General features: G+C 37.9%; 1 long non-coding RNA gene and 1 pseudogene across 1 annotated transcript; one reads left to right on the top strand and one right to left on the bottom strand.

Moving 5' to 3' along the window:
• LOC148733862 (uncharacterized) overlaps window positions 1-12125 on the bottom strand; it is a 13561-nt pseudogene extending 1436 nt beyond the window's left edge.
• Window positions 12068-16903, top strand: LOC148733861 (uncharacterized). The gene is made up of 4 exons (XR_016000476.1): window positions 12068-12156; window positions 12622-12750; window positions 13646-13747; window positions 14620-16903. It is a non-coding gene; the product is annotated as an uncharacterized LOC148733861 (long non-coding RNA).
• Window positions 16904-16959: the final 56 nt, after the last annotated feature.

Below are 16959 nucleotides of genomic sequence, written 5' to 3'. Positions count from 1 at the left end.
CAAGCAGCTCAAGCGGTATACAAATGCATTATTGAACCAATTTTTAGCTACGCAGACACGGCTTGGGGTGAACTACCCGAGAGCAGCATCACTAGTCTGCAACGATTACAAAATCGAGCGGCGAAAATCGTCACCTGTCAAAAAAGTACAAGGACAGCCCGAAATATTGTAAATTGGCCAGATTTAGAAATACTGCGAAAAATACACAAATGTATTTTAGTATATAAATGCTTACGGAATCTCGTTCCTACATACCTAAACTAAAAAACTATTTTAAAGTTAACAGTGACGTACTCAATTATAACACTAGGCAGAGGAGAAATATTCCCTCAAATAAAACAAATCTTGTTCTTGGAGGGCGAACTTTTAAAATTTCAGGACGTTTAGCCTTTAATTCACTGCCAAGCAAAATCAAAGAGGCAAGTTCTCTAGAAATTTTTAAACGCCTTCTTAAAGGACATTTTATCTGATTTTTATCTCCTCTTTTAATCTTAGCAAATTCTATTCAACTTTGTAATTTTATTGGAAATGTGTATATGTAAATTTTATAGAAACCAGGGCCCCTAAGGATACCAGCCTTGCAGCTGACTGGGCCACCCTGGCATGAAAAAAGTTGTCTTGTCTTGTCTTGTCTTGTCTTCTTCTGAAACGTTCTGTCTTCCTGCCGAAGCATTCTCTTCTGAGGAGTTCTCCATTCTGTTGATGAGCTGCTTCTTTACTAAGAGGTAAAGCGTTATCAAAGATATAACCGAAACATTTACAGTAATGGCAAGGACAAACTGAATAAATGGGTCAAAGTGGAATACATGGTGAATGCAACTAAGTGGGGCGAACTGCAAAATGTTTCCTTCGAGAAACTTCAAGTATTCTGTCATAGATACAAGCACTGCTGGCCACTGGACTTGCAGCAATGCTGAGAAAATGTCAGCGAGAACTTGATAAAATCCAATAACGATCTTGATGCAGGACATAACGACATCTGCAACAGTACGATTGTCTTCTGTGCGTCGTGAGTCGCCCCAGAAAACAATGACAAACAGCAGGACAAAAAGAAAAATGATCACACAACAGGAAATAACTGTAAATAACATCTTGGGACAGCGTAAACAGCTGTGGAATCTGTGATAGTAATGTGAGGAACATGTTGCACAGAGTATACCTTGGTATCCTAAATTGCATGTACAGTTAATTCCGCCTTTACACGAGTCTGGATAGGGGCACTTTACAGGCTTTGGTAACGGTCCTTCAAAGGTGGAAAAGGCTTTGTTATAACTCTCATTGTGGGTGTAAATGTTGATGACAAATTTGGTGTAAGATTCTCCTTTTTCAGAGCTACTCCAGGTCCAAAAATAATTTGGCGCTAATATTGCAGCGTCATTCTCACAGTTAATTCCATAACTTGGACAAGCGGTGCAAGGGCCAAAACGATCCATGCGGTAGAAATTATTGAGACAGCTACATGCACGATATCCAGCGGACTGGTAAGTTCGGGTACCTGTTTGATGAAATGACAAATGTTAGAGTATCAGATAATGATAGTATCACTAATACCAATGTGAACAAAATAAATATTTTGATGAATATGTGATCGCTTTTGTTTGACAGCATGTTGTACTATGTGTAGCTGTCCCTTGCCATGTATCATGTATTATATAAAGTTTGGTAAATTGTAAAGTTAAATTTGTGTTATCACTTATTACAATCAATTAAAAACAATTAAATTCTAAAAAGTAGTTATTCTGTTTTCGATTGAAATTCTATTTGATAAAGGACATTTATGTTGTACATTCTTTAGGAATCCGCTGAGATCAAGAGGATATAAATCTTATAACCTCTTGTTGAGATTCATTTGAGATCCGATGGTCGCGATAGTAGACAAGGTCTGGAAATTCGTTTAGATGTAATTCAATGCAGAATGTAAAAAGAAATTTAGATGTTTGTAGTAATGGCAGACTAGCTTTTCTAGATGAGGTAAATTCTCATCAGGTGAACACAAAAATAAAGAAAAGTTATTTTTTTGTTGCTATCCTCTGTAAGAAAACGCAAATCATGCATGTCTTTCTCTTCACTAGACGAAAGGGCCGAACTGAAGGAAATCTCACTACGAACGTGACATGAGAATTTGATCCGATGGAAGAGTGTCACAGAAATTGTTGCACTGACTACGGATGAATGTCTCAGAAATTTGTGTTTAGTTACTTTTCGAATAAATAGGAAAGAGGGCTTTTGAGTCATTTGATCTGGTCATTATTTATCATCTTGGCTTGTCTGAAGATTTAGGTTGTTTCTCAAGAAGATTTACCCGAATACCCCCTTGCCCTCCCGCGCAAGGCTCTGTATCATTTTTATGGTTTTTCTGTCATTGGTAGTCAATATACTTTAGTTCCCCCCTTCCCCCCTAGATGACTTTCAAGTATGAAACCCAAGCGACTTAAAAAAAATTTTTCAAATAACAATCTAAGTCAAAGGTAACCGTTTTCTACCAGGATTCTTACTATATGGGCATGCACGGCAATCAGTCACACTTTTTCCAGGATAGCGCCTTTCGGAACATAAGTACCCGTGCTGCTAACAACGCTAATATCACAGCGGGTAAAATCATAAATGAAATACTGATTAAAAGCTATTTAAAACTGTTATTACAAGATTACCGCCGCAATCAAAATACTATTAAAACTAACGTTACAAATCTACTAATCCCCGAAATTTAACGATCTAATTCTGTTTACTATTTCTTTAGTGCCCGCTTTTATTCTAATGTCATTTGAGAGTTCATTCCATTTCTTGGCTGCAAAATATCTCCATGACTTGAGTTCATATTTGGTAGTGTTAACTCTAGGTAAAATTAAAACATTTGGAAAGCTAGGTCGTCTAACTAGGTCCATAGGATTTCTTGTTCCGAGTAAGCCTGTGTGAATTACTGAGAACATCATCATTCAGTCAAATCACCAGGCTCGAAATTTACCATATTCAATCCCATCATCATTTCGCCAAAGCATTATTTTCGACATTCCTATCTTAGAAGTATCCAAGAAATTTGTCGCGATCGCCATGAAACTATCTAAATGGCCGACGATCCCACTAGTCTTTTATAGCTCAGTGGTAGAGCACCTAAAGTACAAATTAATCGGAAGGTCGAGGGCTCGGCAGACTGCTAAAAGAAGTTTGTCTTGTCATTTACTGAAAACATCGTCTTTCACTCAAATCCCTGGGCTTAACATTGACCATCTTCACTTTCTATAGTTCCTGCAAAAAAATAGGATACATACACAATGTCTTTAGATACTCCCTTACTAGTTTCTTTTAGAACTCACAAATTGTATAGCTGCTTGCAATCAGAAAAAGCTTCATCTGGGATGAACCGGAGCATGTTGAAGGACAGATCCCTGAAAATGGAGTTTTTGATAAAAGTGTCACTGAGATAGAAGGAGTACTGAAATGCGTGAACGAGAAAAATTTAATGTCGCCTACACTGGGTGCACGAGTAAATTAAGGAACAGACTAAAAATCTAATTTTTCTTCTCAAACTGTCATCCTGAGAGCATTATATGTATTGAATCTTTTCCAAGTTTTAAACTAGTTTTAAAGGATATTTTTAAGGAGTACTAATAGCATTTAAATATAATTATCATATGCGCTGTAATATTACTTTAATTTTATTCTTTTAATATCTTTTTCTTACATTGTTTTAAATTCTGAAAAGCCTCTATAGGAGAATTTGATGAAGTGGTATCATCGTCAGGTCTTTTCGGTTTCGGAGTCGAAGATAGTCGGGCAAGAAATAAATAAAATAATCAATTTTCGGTCGTAATGGTTGTTGGAGATTACAAGGCAAGGAAGAGTCTGCGCACAAGTCAGCGGTCAACATCGCCGGAGCATATTTTTGTTTCTGTAGCCCAACAGTCAAATATCTGTGCATGTGTAAATGTTGTAATGAGTTGGTAGCGTACTCTCAAACTCTCAAAAGAAAGTTGTCTTAGGTTTGACTGCAGCGTTTAACCTTCCATAATAGGATGGGATCCCAATGTAGATCAACCGCCTCCCGGTTAGCTCAATGGATAGAGCACTGGACTGTTGTGCGGGAGGTCGAGGGTTAAAGCCCCGGCCGGACCAACACTCAAGGTCTTAAAATAATTGAGAAGAATATGCTACCTTTCTATAACATCAAGTAATTGTTAGATATTCTAGTCTTCTCGGATAGGGATGAATAAATGGAGGTCCCGACTCCTACAGGGTTAGGGGTAGGAGACGTTAATTTCCCACACACGAGATTACTGTGTGATGGATGTCCTCCCCTGGGGTGGGATTGGTGGGATATAGGGCGCACTTAATTTGGAGCCTCGCTCTGTTGTGCGACCCTCACCACACTCTGGTGAAAGTGATTAAATAAATAGATGAAATACTACCATTTTTCAGGGGTTTCCTTGGTTTATTTTGAAATCTGCATTCTCCGGTGGTTAGAGCTAGAGAGAGTGCCTTGTGCACGCATGAACTAAGACCACAACACAAATAATCATCTAGAACTCGGACCCAGATCTCTCTATGTATGCCATAGACCAGCCGCCTAATCGATGAGATTACGTGTAATTAGTTGAAATTTCTGCAAGAAATACACTCCCCGCTCACTCCGTATTTGAATGATATTTAAACATAAGGGTTTGCGGTCAGATAAAATTTGATGAAATTAACCGATAGATAGAAAGACAAACCGAGAGAAATGTATTCATTCATTTAAATGAGCAAATTACGGAGGTAGAAAGTGAGTTGGCTGGATTAAGCTAAGGAACTACTTACTCTTTTAAGTGTTGAGTAAACAAGTTAAAACCTACAAAGTAAGTGTAACATGTAACTCCTGAAAGACATCCACCGGTAATCGTTCGATCTTATTCTTTCGTCCGATTCTGTAAAATATTCACGCAAGATAGTGAGTTAAAATGAAGGTCTTTATGGTCTATTTTCATCAGTAAGGAACAGTTGAATGTGCGTTATTAACCAAGCGTGAGGTCAAGATGGCTGGATATTGGCCCGAGTTCTTTTTTGCATTTTTATGGACTGAGACGAAGTCGTGGTCAATTCAAGTGCGAAAAAAGAACGAGGTTAATAAGAAACTTGGTTAATAAAGAATTTTTTATTTTGCAAAAATGTTTCGCTTTACTGAGGATTAAAATAACTTGTTTACTTCAAAAACCTGGAAAGAAAGCCAACTGTGTTTGAAGCACAACAAACTCACGAGAGTCGTTTCTGTTTTTTGGTTTGACTATCTTTTGCCGCTTTTAGCGTTTCCATAGCCGAGATTGTCCGAGAATTACGAACGTAGTTCTAATTAACAAATGGTAAACACCACACCGTACACTATTGAGTTATGGATGCACGCGGGAGGTTGCTAAGCACGAAAGAAGCGTAAGAGTCGCTCGAGGCGATAGCCGAGAGCGACTCTAGCTTCTTGAGTGCTTAGCAAACCTCCCAAGTGCATCCATAACTCAATAGTGTACGCTGTGGTGTTTTCCATTTGTTTTATAACATAACATTAACACACTGTAGCTAGAGTTCCCTTTTATTTAATAAATCTTACGTGACAAGAAAAGAACAAGCGCGCGCGGAAAAATAGTCTTTGCATTTGCTCACGTCAGCAGCGTACACCCATGGGCAAATGGGGGACGCTAAATTGACCAATCAGAGCGCGCGCTTTACTTTGGTTATGTTATAATTCAATTTTTTACATGCGCGGGATCAATGCGGGAAATCCCGAGCGGGCAAGATGGGCCTATCTTGCCCGCTCGGGTAGCCAATCAGGACACAGGACTCCTTCATCTTGCCTAAGGGCGCTGCGCGCGATGTAATAATGGTTCTTAAACAACGCACTGAAGTTCTTATGAACTCACAATCTGTTTCAGGCTCACAAGTAGGGAAGACGAACCAAAAGCTGGCAACGGTAAACGGAGATTGTTTGCACTCCTGTGCATTTCCTATTTTTCGATCATCTCCACTACCTGAGAGTGTGGTAAAGGAACATTGACGAGTTCAATGTATTGATGTTTTCTCACAGATTTTGGACGTATTTTATGGTTGAGTAGCGAAGCTGTGAAATGTCGGCGATTTTGTTTTCGGAAAAAGATCTGAAATAAGAGAAAAAAAAAACAGAACAAGTTAATGAAAGCTTGTTCTACGAAGAGGAAAGACTGATGATTTGAAAAATTGTCTGAACCGTCAACGTCGCGGTAATAGCTAGCCAAGGTTCCACAACAGCAGTTATCCATGCACGATGCTTAAAAACTGAGCGTTTAGTGGCCAGTGCACGCGCCTGAATGTAAGAAGGCTCATACTGCTTCACAATGGAGAATCACTTTAAGATCATAATCTGGGAAGTGTTATTCAATGGGTGTATCATTGTCAGTAGAGTGGACATGGGAACGCTAAAACTATTTAACCTTACGCTACTTACGAATATTACATCACATACAATTCTTTCATCTTTAACAGACCGCTAAAACTCGGAACAGACGTGAACTCGTTGTAACGTAAATCCCTGGAAAAATAGTTAAAAAAAGCGGGGTCACACACTTCTTTATTCAGATTTTCTAACGTACTCCATGACGTTAAAATTTCAAAGTAAAAATCTCGAGATTACACATATGTTATTCACCAGCCGGCTTGTTCGTATTGGGAAAAACTGTGCCCAAGGCATTGGATTCCGCCTGAGGCCGTTGGCCGAGGGTGGTATACAGGACAGTTGGGAAATCCGGACCGCTGGAGCGTACGGAATTAGTCTATCAGAATCGAGGACTAAGGATTGCGGACCGCTGAGATACTTGGAAAAAATTGTGAGGAATTATTTCGTTTCTTACAAACGAAAAGACTCTCCCGATAGCCCTTCTAGGATTCCAAATGAAACATATGACAATCTGTTGTTGATTAGGTGTCTGAAAAAGTGAGAAAGAATCCACAAATTTATTTTCTATATTATAATCATTGTTAAAACTTTACTGAATTTTAAAACAGACTAGCTGGAGCATTAAAGTTTGCAAACTTACAGTAGTATCAATTTCCTCATCGCCTTAAAGGTTCCATTTTCAATGTGCACATTGGCTCAAATGTCTAATGAGGAGAACAAAAGTAAGACATTTAAACTTAGTCAATTTAATCGCACAGCATTTTCCTTCAGTTAAAAACTTACAGAACGGACATATTGCAAAAGCCATCAAATAGATCGGCTGTCAGGTTAGGTCCAATCTGATTTCCGGAAATGTCTTTGTGAAGGAAAGCAGGCATAACCGTCGACCAAAAAAATTCTTGCATAACTAGAATAATTAAAATAAATGATTCTAATGTATGTATGTATGTATGTATGTATGTAAATCTTTATTTAAACACGGAAAATCATCAGTTACATAATGAAAACTAAGATTAATCAACTGCTTTACATGATTGCCGTGTGGGAATCCTATATATCGACTACGTTAAGATTTCGCCTAAAATGGTTAATGGATGAAGCATTTTTTAAGTATTTGGGCAATTTATTCCATAACATGGCCCCGCTGTAAGAGAAGCTTCGTTTCAAATAATTGGTGTTTGGTTTGGACAAGGCCAGCCTTCCCTCAGAGTTTCTTATGTCGTGCACAGAGTGACGCTGAGAGAAAAGACTTTGATAGATATTCGGGAGCAAGGTTGTTTATAATTTTATACATCATTAGGGCTTTTTGTTTCTCTCGTCGAAGAGATAGCCTCTCCCAATCGAGGGTGGAGAGAAGGTGGTTTAAGCGCGTATCAAAGGGTAATTGAGTAATAATTCTGGCTGCTCGATTCTGTAATTTTTGGAGCGTATCGCTTAAGTAGCCACTTAAACAGTCCCAGACGGGGCTGCAGTAATCAAAATGGGGGCATAATCAAAGCGTTATAAATTTGAATTGCAGTTTCTTTGGATATAAATGATAATAATGATGAAAATTTTGTTGAAGATAAAGCTTCCTTTGAGCTTCTACCGTACTTACAGCTCAATGACTTGTTTACGATCTTTCAGAATAACTCTCAAGTCACCATACGATAACTTGTTATGCGTGACAGAGCTGAAAGAAATGAAGAGTAAAAGATTTTTAGATTTTTAGCCAAGGAAGGTGATACAATATCAGATGTTATTGTATTAAAAAAAAATCCGTAGAGTGAAAAGTCCAGTCATTGTGAAAGGGAGGTAGTCAAGAAAAAAATAATTTGGATATATCAACAAAGTTGAAATGGTAAATTGGCCACCGTAACGATTACAAAAGCTGACGTTTCGAGCGTTAGCCCTTCGTCGGAGTGAATAGAGGAATTGTGGGTTGTGTGTGCTTTTAAAGGCAGAAAATGGAGCTACGTTATTGGTGGGAACATGGCAACGAGAAAAAATCAAGAAAAAAAGCTTGCTTTTAACATTATCACAGTGGTCAGCAGAAAATGATGAGGGTCTTGCCACTTTGCCCACATTACTGATAATTATTTAATCGAATTACGTGTTCAAGTGTGGTAGGAAGAAAAACAACCACTGATAACTCGTACAGTTTTCTGACACTCTCCGGGAGGTAAAACCCACCTCGTATAGCAGTGTTGTCGAGATTTCTATGAATGGAAAATAAATTAGATAAAAAAGTTAGGTTTGAAATTTATCTATGACAGGCTCGCAGATGAGTGGGGATGATTATAAGAGAAACTTAACACGCTGTGGATCACAAACCCAGCCTTTCGTCTACAATTCAGCTAACTGCGGGTACGAAATATTGCTAGCCTTGTGCTTTACTATTGTTCTTCACTTTTTCTCTGGGTGCAAATATTACATATACACGAGTGAGGAGAGTAAAAGGAGATGAATTATCACTGATAGAGTCAATACGATAAAAGGTGTCATTCTTGTTCAGTAATTGATAACAATCTTATGTATAACATCCAGCTGCGTCTAAATCATTTTTCTTGAGTTTCAAAACTTTTTGTGCTTCCTATCTAGGTAACCGCATGCTGGAGTTTGGACTTGGACCAGTTTCGAAAGGTCCTTGTCTTCATCAGAAGAAATCATCCGAGCAAGACGCACGTGCCCCTATATCGATATTGGGGCCCTCACAACATGCGTTTCCAGGAAACAACATTACTCTAGTTTTGCACTCCCTCGAAAGAAAGGATTCGCAGGTTGGGTACAAAGCTACAATAACATGAATAAAGCTCCATATATTTCTTTAAATGCTATTACCCAACCTGAGTGTAACTTTGTTCAGAAAGGTAATGTTTTTAACACATTCAAAACGACTTTTCAGAATGTTCCAGAGGGACATCTGGCTTATGATAATAACGTTTTAGCCTCTACTCGTCTGAACTTGTAAAAAGGGAAACTCTTCTCTTACATGTCATGAAGTGGATTTCCTCGGAAGGTATTCTCTGGAACTGATTCCAGATCGTTTCTTGAAAGATCACTGTAAAAGGAAAATGATAATAGAAGTAAACTCAAAAGAAAAAGTAACTGGCTTCACTGACGTCTATCCATCTCAAGCCGCAACATTTCTACTGAAAGACACGAGAAAGGGGTTTATTAGGGCTAATATCAATTAAATGCCTACATCTCTTCGTGTCTGTGTGATATTTGAAATGTGCATACATATCGGTGTTTATTTTCTCGAATAAGACCGTCCCGAATGTGAAAACAGGTATTACGACGGTTGAACAATTAGTTCAATCGGGTTGGAACAATTACCAAAGCAATTACAATACCAGCGCCGACAAAAAGTCTCAAGACTTCTTATACTCATCAAATAATGAAGCCTCGCTTGGATTCTAGTCTGTTGTTCTGTTGTAAAACTAGCAGGGGGTGATTGGAGCACGAAAGAAATATAGGGGGAAACATGAGAAACAGTGGAGTGTTCCTTTTCACATCCTGATTATCAGTTAACCTAAATGGAACATTTGGGGAAATATTACTGTGCACCGGCCATAACGGGTTTCCCCAAAAGTATCATCTCTCAAATCCGTATCGAGATTAATTTAGGAAACAGTCCGGCTTGAAGGAAAGTGGAAGGAAAAAGTGTTAACACTATTGGTCACTTACTGCCACATTCTGTTAGAGTTGGCAAATGGTTGGCTAAAATTATCAAAGAGAAAGAAATATTTTGAACGAATAGAAAAACTTACATGCGCTGTAGCACTGTTAGATTCGAGAGGGCATCCTCTTCGATAGAGTTCAAATGGTTTCCAGAGAGATCTCTGAGAAGGAATGTACGAGTTTGCTGGTTGAAATTTGATCTCTAAATGCATTCAGTACATCATTGTTTTCATCTTGTTTTGTAAAACAATCCACATTTCTGCGAGTAGGGGAGCCCGCTTTTATTGTTGGAAAAAAGCCTTACGGGAATTTTTATTTGAAATAAAAATCATACGATTACATCATGATTAGGAAATGATCACCTTGTATTATTGATGAAAGTATTAGTTATTGATCCAAACAAGTTAATGAGTTGTAATGTCTAAAACTGAAATTAATCCAAAGGGAACAATCATTAATTCTACATATAGGGAGACTGTATTTGATGACAAATCCTTGGGTACTCTTGTGATCCCAGTACACTTGACCCTGACCCTTGTTGGACCAAACGGAGTACAAGTACAGTTCCCTGGTTGAATGCCCTTCAAACAACACCAATAAAGCGATGGGACTATCAACGATACTGCATACTGCAACAGAAAGAAATCTACCGAAGAATGGAAGGTGAATATTTTCTGATCCATCTACAAAATCAGTCGGTAACTAATTTAAGAATATTTTGCAGAGTTATGTTAAAATCACGATGTGATGCTTATTATGCGGTTTTTGTTTGTTCAGTGAGGATTAACTTGAATAAGTTGTGTACCGTGATGCACATTTTGTATCCGGTCGTTTCGTACCCAGTCGTTTCGTATCTAACTTTGAGTCAGTTCGTAGCCAACCGCTGAACATTCGCAAGTGCGATATTTTTTACTAGAAAAGTCTATTGTTTATATCTGTGACTTTTTAACAATGACAGGTGGTGTCAGGGTGATATTTTTTCTCCAATTGTTGACAAAATTTATCATTTAAAAAAATTTATAATATATTAACGACTGGGTGAGAAACGACTGTGAGTACAAAACGACTGGTAACCACAGCTAGGCACCACTAGTTGTTTTTGTTAAGGCTACAAGTATACGCAACATAGTTTTGTTGTAATAAGGATATATCAACAAAGTTGAAATGGTAAATTGGCCACCGTAATGATTACAAAAGCTGACGTTTCGAGCGTTAGCCCTTCGTCGGAGCGAATAGAGGAATTGTGGGCTAACGCTCGAAACGTCAGCTTTTGTAATCATTACGGTGGCCAATTTACCATTTCAACTTTGTTGATATATCCAAATTATTTAGTTACTCCCACCGACGCAGCCCCAAACAGTTTCTTTCGAAACTATCAGCCTTTATTCATAGTTTTGTTGTATCTTGCTCGTATGCAACGGTTGAAATCTGTTCACGCTTGTACGCGACGTATTACTAATATATGTATGAATTGATCAGCGGTTGGGGTTCGAACCGACTCAAACTTGAATACGAACCTATTTAAACTTGGGTACGAATCAACTACATTTGGGTAGGAAACTACCGTAAAATGTGAAATTTTGATAGAAAAGACTAATTTTGGTGATTTAAAGTTGTTGTTTTGCAGAAGACGGCTAACAAGTGTACAAGTTTTGAAACGCACGTGCTGGCTATTTTTCTGGCCATTTGATATTTCATTTTGCGATGTCCTCGTTACCGTCCTCGTCGTGGTTTGCTAAAGGTCGTTAATGGAGATATTTTGATGCTATTGCCAGCGTTGCTTACCTGTCCCAAATACATGTAAAAATTTGAACGGACTTGCTTCAACTGAACAATTCTAATCAATAATAAAATGATATGCAATGTTTACAAATTGTAGGGATTCAGTTTTTTCCTTTATCCTACTTTACTAAACAAATAAGATCTTTCTACAAACATGTTCGTTCAACCATTTAGCCCAGGTAGGTTAATATCTCTAATTGTCATTCACCGAATCATACTGAATGATCATAACACGATCCATTATCCATCGCATGTCATTGTTTCTTGCATCATTTGGAGGTGTGATCATTTGTGTAGGTTTCCTTCCAATTCCGAAAGAGGTAAGTTGGTAGTTATTTCCTTCGCTCAAATGTCAAAACAGCAATCGAAAAATTTCTATATAAAATTTGATTTGTGGGTGAGTAATGCATGTTTTTCCATTACGATCTAATGACTCCCCTGGTTTGCCGCAATGCCTTTTATGGCGAATTACCAGTACCCCTTGGCTTTAATACTCGAGAACAACAATTATGCGAATCAATCGGGTAGATTGTGACTGGCAAATGTTCATTTATTTAATTTTTTTTTTGCTTTTATTCATAGCTGTTTGCGTACAAATTCCTTGTAGCACTATGAATACATCTGTCGTCCTATATAAATTACAAAACGACAATAATAATAGTTGTTGATAATAATTATATAAAAATATAAATAATACTACCAATAACAATAACGGAAAAAATTGATTTCGACCACCTTTTTTGTATTAGTTTGAGACTCAATGATACAAATTGCAATTTTTCCAGTTCCGTAATTACACAATAGTGCACATCTCGAATTCATGGCTTCCTACAATCTTTACCTGACGGCAAGCTTGTTCCTGTCCTTTGTCGTGCTGTCCGCTGGCATCGAGATCAAACGAGTGAAAAAATGCGGTAAGACCAAGAAATTTTGCTTGCTGCCCTTCAATCATGTATTTATATGTGGTCGCTCTTTCTCTATCTTGGGTCGTTTCGTTACGGGTTTATCGCGAGAAGTAGTGACGGGGAAATCCAGCTTTTAGTTTTACAGAGTTAATCTGTAAATTGATAAATAATGATAATAATGAGGATGACAAAGAAAATGATCATGGCGTGATGAAGGTGACGACGTTTATGATAGTTTACAAGTACAGGGAATACTTTTATAGTTAAACACATGATTTCGAGTGCAATTTGAGATAAATCAGCACGAGTCATTCGCGCTGATTTTTCAAAGTAAAGTTTTCAGTCTAACCAAATTGCATGAACCCATAGGGTAAGTAAAATTGTAGTTTTTGAAAGATTCGCGTTTACAGATTTGTCTTAAATTGCACGATAGGAAAACATGGGATTACTAAGAATAATATGCAAGCAAATATATGACTCTGTTTTCCTCTTTTGGTTGTTTTTATTTCTCGTTATGACTCACTGGTTCTACCGATTGTCTTTGCCCTGTTGTCGGATTAGTCGAGCTTTTCCCTCAAAACACGGTTCAAGCTTTAAATCTGTCTTCCACGAATAATCGAGCATTTTTTACTATTTGTCCGCTAGATAGCAGTAACCATTACACGAAAGCCCGTAGTCATTCCCGACTTTCGTTCGAACAACTGGGTAAAACGGCACAAAAGTTTATTTTGGGCCTCCGGTTCATCTTTTATAGAGAATGTTAGAAGCTCAAGACTTGTCTTTCGTTGTTGTTGTCGTTATGCTGAAACTTTTCTATTTATATTATCGGGCCTAAAAATTTATATTACAGAGGATGTATTTTTTAATAAATTTTTAATAAGTCAACGGTGTTCATTTTCTTAAGGCTTTCCAGGTCCGCCAGATAATACGTTCAAGCTCACGATTTTTCTAGGGCCGGTACTGACACTTAGGGAGTATTTTAATGTCAGTGTCACATTTACCCCTCGTAAGTTCCACGCAAAAGCGTTGAGTGGGAATGGCCGGTCATACAGGCCAAGAACATCGACTGAAAGGACAGTTTTTCAGATCGGTTTACAGTTATCTACCATTTCCCTTTGTGTCATACATGTAGGAGATGTAGGTAAAGCAAGAAACTTGACCCGTTTTCCCCCCTACCTTTGCATACTTCATTAAAGGAGGTAGCTCATGAAAGGAGCCCGTTAATTGGAAAACTCAACAAACCATCGCCAGTTAGCCTTCAGTTCAACCGCCTCCCGGTTAGCTCAATGGATAGAGCACTGGACTGTTGTGCGGGAGGTCGAGGGTTAAAGCCCCGGCCGGACCAACACTCAAGGTCATAAAATAATTGAGAAGAATATGCTATCTTTCCATAACATCAAGTAATTGTTAGATATTCTAGTCTTCTCGGATAGGGATGAATAAATGGAGGTCCCGACTCCTACAGGGTTAGGGGTAGGAGACGTTAATTTCCCACGCACGGGATTATTGTGTGATGGATGTCCTCCCCTGGGGTGGGATGGGTGGGATTTAAGGGGTGGACTACTCGCATGGATCGCATATGTTCCGTTCTAGTCCTGCCCTATTGCGGTAATGCAGTGAAATATGGTGAGAAAAATGAGAAAAGTTCGACCATATCAAGTCTCGAAGTTCCGTTCGTTCAAATATGATCGTTTCGTAAAGTAATGTTCCAACGCTTAAACCGTTACACGTTTCCTGGTAATTATCTGTTGTAATAAAGATCTATTTTATTTATTTTCTTTTCATTTCACATGAGGTTGATAGCATCTTCATGTAACGAAGTGCGCTGACGGCTTAATGCTCAGCAAACAAAATATTATCGTATCTTTTGTCTTCCAGATGTCGACGTATTTTACCCCACGATATTTGCAAAAGTCATCTCAAAGAAAGACCATCATATTTTATAAGATAAATTTTATGAGCTATATGGTCAAGCCAAATGCCTTCCGCCTCTTCAATTTGTCAAACATTAGTTGTTTTAACTTAGCTTTACCAGATCACTCATTCGTCAAGCCCATATCCTATTGATAGAATAAATCATACAGTATTCTAAATATTCGCCGCTATTGTTGTTACGATTCTTCAAAACAGCACATTTACTTTGAATTTTCAAATTATTTGGGATTACTGAAATAACTATTGACTATCTGTTGATGCATTCTTGTTATCACTCCAAACTAGAGAGAAGTTCTCTTCTCAGTGCGTTTCTACAATGAAGACCAAGCTTTATGGTTTTGCCTTGAGGGAGACGTTTTGTTGTAAGACCAGTTTTCCAATACAAAGATGAGTCAATGAAGTGTTGATAACAAAGTTGAGTGTTGTCACTTCTTGCCATCTTCAGAGGAGATTCTGAGTCATCGTAATATTTACAATCTAAAAACTTTAAAATATCACCTCATTGATAAACAGATACATGAAGAGAATGGTGCATGGTTCCTAATATAAAATAAACCGAAAGTAGAGCTTCGGCTTTTCTTTAATTAATCATAAGTTGAAAGGTTTAGCTTAATCACGGCCAACAAACTTGTGCTCCCACTCTAGAAAATCTGAAATATAAAACAACATCTTTCACTCAAACGCAGATCGATGCGCATGTTTCTCAGTAGCCTCTCCGCATATAGACATTAATTGATATCGTTAGCGGTTATGAAAAATTATCAAATTAATGCATTTTCTTTTTTTTCTTGAATTTGATTTTTAATTATGGCAATAGATATAAATACCTTTTTGAGTCTTATGTTCCCCTTTTGTTATTACGAAAAATGAGTTGGTAATGTGAATTGTTCTCCATAAAGAGAGTTTGAAGCTTACTTTGTCCAGTGTTAGCTGATTCTCGTTTTTGCAGTTTCATTGATCAGTTCATTGATACAGAAATTGATCGACAAAGAGAACCAAGCTGCGATTTATGTTTTTTTTCTGCTGTATTTTTAGGCCAGTATACAAACTGTATTTTCGAAACTACTTGCACTACTCTTTGAGGAGAAAAAACGGTTTAAATTATCCAACACGATGAGAGAATCCCCATTGCAGATTTATTCTTTTTCGTATGGAGAGTCAGCGGAATAAAATCGCTCCCAAAAGGTATTAAGCATGCTAACAGATGGCATTAAATCAAACAGATATTTATCGGTGGACATTTTCGGTCACTAAATGAAAACGGTGAACGATAAGGAACTTATAAAATAAAACTGAATAAAGGCTGATAGTTTCGAAAGAAATTGTTTGGGGCTGCGTCGGTGGGAGTAATGAAATAACTTGGATATATCAACAAAGTTGAAGTGGTAAATTGGCCACCGTAACGATTACAAAAGCTGACGTTTCGAGCGTTAGCCCTTCGTCGGAGCGACTATGTTTAGATTTCATTAGTGTTATCTCTGGAAGGGTAAACTATTGACTGTAATTGGCCGTTAGTTGTAGGAAACTTTTCCACTTGTAATGAAGAGAACTAGACCTGCTCTCCGTTTGAAAAGATTTACAGCTGAAGGGAAAAGTGAAAAGTAATTATTATTCGTAAGAAGGAGGAACAATAATGATCCCACTTACTCTCACTCTTGATTGATTCAGCCTTCTGGGACACAATCTTTTCATAAAAAATAAAGATTGTTCTGAATACTAGCTTCACTTTAATTTCTTAGCCAATCAGATTCAAAATCTAAAACAATTACGACTTGATCACTGATGCTTTCCCGCGCTTCTGGAAGTTTGCTGGTTTTAACCCATCGATTATAGTTTGATTTCCTCTGGTCGGCTGTTGAGATTCCTTTGGTTTCCGGCAATTGAAGTCCGGTTGATGAGAATCAAGAATGACTTGTCTATTTTGATAGCCGGAAAAGTAAGCCAGCTGTGCTTAAAACACAAAAACCCAAGAGAGTCGTTTTGGTTTTCTTTGTTTTGACTGTCTTCTTCTGCTGTTTGCGAATCCATAGCCGAAATTGTCCAAGAGGTACAAACTTTATAGGTTCGCTCCAAAAAGTCTTTTACCTTACGAAGAATCAAGTTGGAAATCCTTAGCGGGCAAAATAGACCCATCTTGCCCGCTGGGGTAGCCAATCAGAACACAGGATTCACTTCATTTTGCCCGCTGGGCTTATATGATAAATACCATTAAAGAATCTATCGATTTTCAAGATTAGGCCATAATATATTTGCAACATTACAAGTGCCCAAATATTACAAAGA

This window comes from Stylophora pistillata, chromosome 4, assembly GCF_964205215.1.
Source record: "Stylophora pistillata chromosome 4, jaStyPist1.2, whole genome shotgun sequence".
NCBI lineage: Eukaryota > Metazoa > Cnidaria > Anthozoa > Scleractinia > Pocilloporidae > Stylophora > Stylophora pistillata.
This window is presented reverse-complemented; position numbering and strand designations above follow the sequence as displayed.